We start from the raw sequence: 7,500 nt of genomic DNA, 5'->3' as shown, positions 1-7,500 counted from the left end.
TAAAGGCCATTCGACTACAAAGAGACGAAGCGGACCGCGACCTCGCTGCATGAGGTTGACGAAAGCGACCCAAGATGCGAAAGCCGAAACCAACACACCTTGCCAGTACCCAAACGCCGAGGTCGGATTCGGGTCTACCACTTACCAACTGAATATCATCCTAAAAAGAACTCCAAACAGTCTAGGACAGGACCCATTCTCCACCCCTTCTATATATGTCAGGAGAACCCCGGATTCCCCTCCAGACACGATTTAGCAAACTTTTCCCGATCGATCCGACCCACCGAGGCCGTTTCGACCGTTCGCCGCGCCTACTAGAGCTGATTTCTTCGGACTCCGATCAGAAAATCCGCCGATGCATGTCGTTAACACCTAGTCCGCCTCGTCCGATCGATCGAGGCCGTTTCGACCGTTCGCCGCGCCTACTAGAGCTGATTTCTTCGGACTCCGATCAGAAAATCCGCCGATGCATGTCGTTAACACCTAGTCCGCCTCGTCCGATCGATCTAGGCCGTCTCGAACCACCCATCGCGCATCGAAAGTCGCATCTCTCGAACTCCGATCCGGAAATCGGCCGATGCATCACGTTAACTATTTCTTATATATCTAATATAATATACATGGAGACGGTAAGAATTCTTTTAATCGAAGATATACATATACTTCTCATCAATATCCAAAAGCTTATCGAAAAATAAATTACTCAACTTTTACGTGAAGAATCGTTCACCCAAACCTTATCCCCTATATATGTCAGGAGAACCCAAGGTTCCCCTCCAGACACGATTTAGCAAACTTTTCCCGATCGATCCGACCCACCGAGGCCGTCTCGACCGTCCGCTGCGCCTACTAGGGCCGATTTCTTCGGACTCCGATCAGAAAATATACCGATGCATGTCGTTAACACCTAGTCCGCCTCGTCCGATCTATCTAAACAGTCTCGACGCACCCAACACTCTTTCAAAGTCGGATTACTCGGACTCAATCTGAAAATGGACCGATGCATGACGTCAACACTTAGCCCGCCTCGTCTGATCTATCTAAGCCATCTCGACCCACCCAACACGCCTTCCAAGTCGGATCACTCGGACTTCGATCTGAAAATCTCCGGACTCATTTTTATGAATATCCCCAGTCAGTAAGAACGTTATTTCGCCAATATATACCAACAATAAACCATATTCCAATAGCTGAACCAAAAATATAATTCCCGATCCGAACGTTCTGCATCGCCCAACGCGACCACCTTCCCTATATATGTCAGGAGAGCACAGGGTTCCCCTCCAGACAACACTTACGCTCTATCCCCGACTCTCGGTCGATCGATAGGCCAGGTCAGCGGTGTCTGTTTCGGCCGAAGCTCGGACTTTGGTCAAAATGTTCCGATACAAAATTTGAACCAAGATAGATACAGATATGATTCCTTCTTAAATATACGTTGATTATCGAACAGAATATGGTAAATATTTTGCGATGACCGAGGATTTCATGAATTTTTTTTTTTTTTCGAAAAAATTTTCTATTATCGGAATTTCCTCAAATTTCATTTGGTTGCCTCCTAATGCTTATTAAAAATGATAACCAACAATCAGAATCATTATTTATCATTTATTTCAATTTTTATAATGAAAAACGTTCACGTCCTTTCGCGCCTCTCGATCGTCGTTTACGTGATGCATCGGTCAGCCCTAGTTTACGTGGTGCATCGGTAAGATCGAGTTCACGTTCTGCATCGGTCTGCCCGAGTTTACGTGGTGCATCGGTAAGATCGAGATTACGTGGTGCATCGGTAAGATCGAGTTCACGTTCTGCATCGGTCTGCCTGAGTTTACGTGGTGCATCGGTATGATCGAGTTTACGTTCTGCATCGGTGTGATCTAGTTTACGTTGTGCATCGGTAAGATCGAGATTACGTGAAGCATCGGTATGATCGAGTTTACGTTCTGCATCGGTCTGGACTCTGAGATATATTTTCGACGTGAAAATGTTCCGATACAACTTTTGAACCAGGATAGTTAGAGAGATGATTTTTTCTGGGATGTACGTTGATTGGGGAATGGATTGTGGAAAATAACTTGCCATGACCGAGGTGTTCTCGAATTTTTTTTTTTTTTCGAAAAATATTTTCTGATTTTGGATTTCACTCAAATTTGATTTCGTTGCCTTCTAATGTGTTCTAAAAGAGTAAATCAGTAATCAGAATCGAAAAATATTTTTCGGATTTTTTTTTTTTTGAAAAAAAATTTTCTGATTTTGGAATTTCCTCAAATTTGATTTGGTTGCCTTCTAATGTGTTTTTAAAGCGTAAATCAGTAATCAGAATCAATATTCATTGTCGACTTTAATTTTTATAAGGAAAAATGTTCACGTCCTTAAACGCCTCCCCATCATTAGCCCGAGTCCAAGTCGATGTCAGTCCCGAGCGGACGGTGTCAGATACTACCTATCGCCCCGGTCTGGACTTGGCGAGGTATTTCGACGTGAAATGTTCCGATACAACTTTTGAACCAGGATAGTTAGAGAGATGATTTCTTCTATGTTGTACGTTGATTGTGGAATGGATTGTGGGAAATAACTTGCCATGACCCAGGTGTTCTTGAATTTTTTTTTTTTTCGAAAAAAATTTTCTGATCTTGAAATTTCCTCAAATCTGATTGCGTTGCCTTCTAATGTGTACTAAAAGAGTAAATCAGTAATCAGAATCAATATTCATTGTCGACTTTAATTTTTATAAGGAAAAATGTTCACGTCCTTAAACGCCTCTCCATCGTTACCCCGACTCCAAGACGATGTTAGACCGGAGCGGACGGTGTCAAATGCGACCGATCTCCCCGGTCTGGACTTAGCGAGATATTCCGACGTGAAATGTTCCGATACAAAAATTTAACTGTGATAGTTAGAGAGATGGTTCCTTTTGTGATGTACGTTGATTGTGTAATAGAATATGGAAATAAACTTGAGATGACCGAGGTCTTCTGGGATTTTTTTTTTTTTTCGAAAAATATTTTTCGATTTCGGAAATCCCTCAAATTTCATTGAGATATGTCCTAATGTGTTCTTAAAACTTAAATCAACAATCAGAATTAATATCCAAAAGTTATTTCATTTTTTATAAGGAAAAACGTTCACGTCCTTTCCGCTCCCAAAAAGTGAGATATCATAGAAAATATCGCTATATTTGTTGTTTACGGCCATACCACGCTGAAATTGCCAGTTCTCGTCAGAACACTGAAGCCAAGCAGCGTCGGGCGCGGTTAGTACTTGGATGGGTGACCGCTTGGGAACACCGCGTGCTGTAAGCTTTTTTTTTACGTTCTGCATCGGTCTGCCGAGATAACGTGGTGCATCGGTATGATCGAGTTTACGTTCTGCATCGGTAAGATCGAGATTACGTGATGCATCGGTAAGATTGAGATTACGTGGTGCATCGGTAAGATCGAGTTTACGTGGTGCATCGGTAAGATCCAATTCACGTTCTGCATCGGTAAGATCCAGTTCACGTGGTGCATCGGTAAGATCGAGATTACGTGGTGCATCGGTAAGATCGAGTTTACGTGGTGCATCGGTAAGATCCAATTCACGTTCTGCATCGGTAAGATCCAGTTCACGTGGTGCATCGGTAAGATTGAGATTACGTGGTGCATCGGTAAGATCGAGTTTACGTGGTGCATCGGTAAGATCCAATTCACGTTCTGCATCGGTAAGATCCAGTTCACGTGGTGCATCGGTAAGATTGAGATTACGTGGTGCATCGGTAAGATCGAGTTTACGTGGTGCATCGGTAAGATCCAATTCACGTTCTGCATCGGTAAGATCCAGTTCACGTGGTGCATCGGTAAGATCGAGATTACGTGGTGCATCGGTAAGATCGAGTTTACGTGGTGCATCGGTAAGATCCAATTCACGTTCTGCATCGGTAAGATCCAGTTCACGTGGTGCATCGGTAAGATTGAGATTACGTGGTGCATCGGTAAGATCCAGTTCACGTGGTGCATCGGTAAGATGGAGATTACGTGGTGCATCGGTAAGATCGAGATTACGTGGTGCATCGGTAAGATCTACTTTACGTTCTGCATCGGTCTGCCCTTGTTTACGTGGTGCATCGGTAAGATCGAGATTACGTGAAGCATCGGTATGATCGAGTTTACGTTCTGCATCGGTCTGCCCGATATTACGTGGTGCATCGGTCTGCCCTAGTTTACGTGGTGCATCGGTTTGGACTTAGAGATATATTTTCGACGTGAAAATGTTCCGATACAACTTTTGAACCAGGATAGTTAGAGAGATGATTTTTTCTGGGATGTACGTGGATCGGGGAATGGATTGTGGGAAATAACTTGCCATGACCGAGGTGTCCTCGAATTTTTTTTTTTTTCGAAAAAAATTTTCTGATTGTGGAATTTTCTCAAATTTGATTTGGTTGCCTCCTAATGTGTTCTAAAAGAGTAAATCAGTAATCGGAATCGAAAAATATTTTTCGGATTTTTTTTTTTTTCGAAAAAAATTTTCTGATCGTGGAATTTCCTCAAATTCGATTTGGTTGCCTTCTAATGTGTTTTTAAAGCGTAAATCAGTAATCAGAATCAATATTCATTGTCGACTTTAATTTTTATAAGGAAAAATGTTCACGTCCTTAAACGCCTCCCCATCATCAGCCCGAGTCCAAGTCGATGTCAGTCCCGAGCGGACGGTGTCAGATACTACCTATCGCCGAGGTCTGGACTTGGCGAGATATTACGACGTGAAATGTTCCGATACAACTTTTGAACCAGGATAGTTAGAGAGATGATTTCTTCTATGTTGTACGTTGATTGTGGAATGAAATACGGAAAATAACTCGCCATGACCGAGGTGATTACGATTTTTTTTTTTTTTCGAAAAAAATTTTCTGATCGTGGAATTTTCTCAAATTTGATTTGGTTGCCTCCTTATATGTTCTAGTAGCGATAATCAACAATCAGAATCAAAATCCATGGTCGGGTTTGATTTTTATAAGGAAAAATGTTCACGTCCTTTTTTACAACCCCGACTCATTGACGATGTTAGAACCGAGCCGGCGGTGTCAGATACGACCGATCGCCCCGGTCCCGATCGTCATTTACGTTGTGCATCGGTCTGCCCGAGATTACGTGGTGCATCGGTATGATCGAGTTTACGTGGTGCATCGGTAAGATCCAATTCACGTTCTGCATCGGTAAGATCCAATTCACGTTCTGCATCGGTAAGATCCAGTTCACGTGGTGCATCGGTAAGATGGAGATTACGTGGTGCATCGGTAAGATCGAGATTACGTGGTGCATCGGTAAGATCTACTTTACGTTCTGCATCGGTCTGCCCTTGTTTACGTGGTGCATCGGTAAGATCGAGATTACGTGAAGCATCGGTATGATCGAGTTTACGTTCTGCATCGGTCTGCCCGATATTACGTGGTGCATCGGTCTGCCCTAGTTTACGTGGTGCATCGGTTTGGACTTAGAGATATATTTTCGACGTGAAAATGTTCCGATACAACTTTTGAACCAGGATAGTTAGAGAGATGATTTTTTCTGGGATGTACGTGGATCGGGGAATGGATTGTGGGAAATAACTTGCCATGACCGAGGTGTCCTCGAATTTTTTTTTTTTTCGAAAAAAATTTTCTGATTGTGGAATTTTCTCAAATTTGATTTGGTTGCCTCCTAATGTGTTCTAAAAGAGTAAATCAGTAATCGGAATCGAAAAATATTTTTCGGATTTTTTTTTTTTTCGAAAAAAATTTTCTGATCGTGGAATTTCCTCAAATTCGATTTGGTTGCCTTCTAATGTGTTTTTAAAGCGTAAATCAGTAATCAGAATCAATATTCATTGTCGACTTTAATTTTTATAAGGAAAAATGTTCACGTCCTTAAACGCCTCCCCATCATCAGCCCGAGTCCAAGTCGATGTCAGTCCCGAGCGGACGGTGTCAGATACTACCTATCGCCGAGGTCTGGACTTGGCGAGATATTACGACGTGAAATGTTCCGATACAACTTTTGAACCAGGATAGTTAGAGAGATGATTTCTTCTATGTTGTACGTTGATTGTGGAATGAAATACGGAAAATAACTCGCCATGACCGAGGTGATTACGATTTTTTTTTTTTTTCGAAAAAAATTTTCTGATCGTGGAATTTTCTCAAATTTGATTTGGTTGCCTCCTTATATGTTCTAGTAGCGATAATCAACAATCAGAATCAAAATCCATGGTCGGGTTTGATTTTTATAAGGAAAAATGTTCACGTCCTTTTTTACAACCCCGACTCATTGACGATGTTAGAACCGAGCCGGCGGTGTCAGATACGACCGATCGCCCCGGTCCCGATCGTCATTTACGTTGTGCATCGGTCTGCCCGAGATTACGTGGTGCATCGGTATGATCGAGTTTACGTGGTGCATCGGTAAGATCCAATTCACGTTCTGCATCGGTAAGATCCAATTCACGTTCTGCATCGGTAAGATCCAGTTCACGTGGTGCATCGGTAAGATGGAGATTACGTGGTGCATCGGTAAGATCGAGATTACGTGGTGCATCGGTAAGATCTACTTTACGTTCTGCATCGGTCTGCCCTTGTTTACGTGGTGCATCGGTAAGATCGAGATTACGTGAAGCATCGGTATGATCGAGTTTACGTTCTGCATCGGTCTGCCCGATATTACGTGGTGCATCGGTCTGCCCTAGTTTACGTGGTGCATCGGTTTGGACTTAGAGATATATTTTCGACGTGAAAATGTTCCGATACAACTTTTGAACCAGGATAGTTAGAGAGATGATTTTTTCTGGGATGTACGTGGATCGGGGAATGGATTGTGGGAAATAACTTGCCATGACCGAGGTGTCCTCGAATTTTTTTTTTTTTCGAAAAAAATTTTCTGATTGTGGAATTTTCTCAAATTTGATTTGGTTGCCTCCTAATGTGTTCTAAAAGAGTAAATCAGTAATCGGAATCGAAAAATATTTTTCGGATTTTTTTTTTTTTCGAAAAAAATTTTCTGATCGTGGAATTTCCTCAAATTCGATTTGGTTGCCTTCTAATGTGTTTTTAAAGCGTAAATCAGTAATCAGAATCAATATTCATTGTCGACTTTAATTTTTATAAGGAAAAATGTTCACGTCCTTAAACGCCTCCCCATCATCAGCCCGAGTCCAAGTCGATGTCAGTCCCGAGCGGACGGTGTCAGATACTACCTATCGCCGAGGTCTGGACTTGGCGAGATATTACGACGTGAAATGTTCCGATACAACTTTTGAACCAGGATAGTTAGAGAGATGATTTCTTCTATGTTGTACGTTGATTGTGGAATGAAATACGTAAAATAACTCGCCATGACCGAGGTGATTACGATTTTTTTTTTTTTTCGAAAAAAATTTTCTGATCGTGGAATTTTCTCAAATTTGATTTGGTTGCCTCCTTATATGTTCTAGTAGCGATAATCAACAATCAGAATCAAAATCCATGGTCGGGTTTGATTTTTATAAGGA

General features: G+C 42.0%; 1 non-coding gene across 1 annotated transcript; it reads left to right on the top strand.

Moving 5' to 3' along the window:
• The first annotated feature begins 3,183 nt into the window (after nt 1-3,183).
• LOC123688438 lies at nt 3,184-3,302 on the top strand. The gene has a single exon (XR_006749960.1). It is a non-coding gene; the product is annotated as a 5S ribosomal RNA (ribosomal RNA).
• Nucleotides 3,303-7,500: the final 4,198 nt, after the last annotated feature.

The sequence above is a fragment of the Harmonia axyridis genome, chromosome X, assembly GCF_914767665.1.
Source record: "Harmonia axyridis chromosome X, icHarAxyr1.1, whole genome shotgun sequence".
NCBI lineage: Eukaryota > Metazoa > Arthropoda > Insecta > Coleoptera > Coccinellidae > Harmonia > Harmonia axyridis.
The sequence above is the reverse complement of the archived record's forward strand: the minus strand, read 5'-3'. Positions and strand labels throughout refer to the sequence as shown.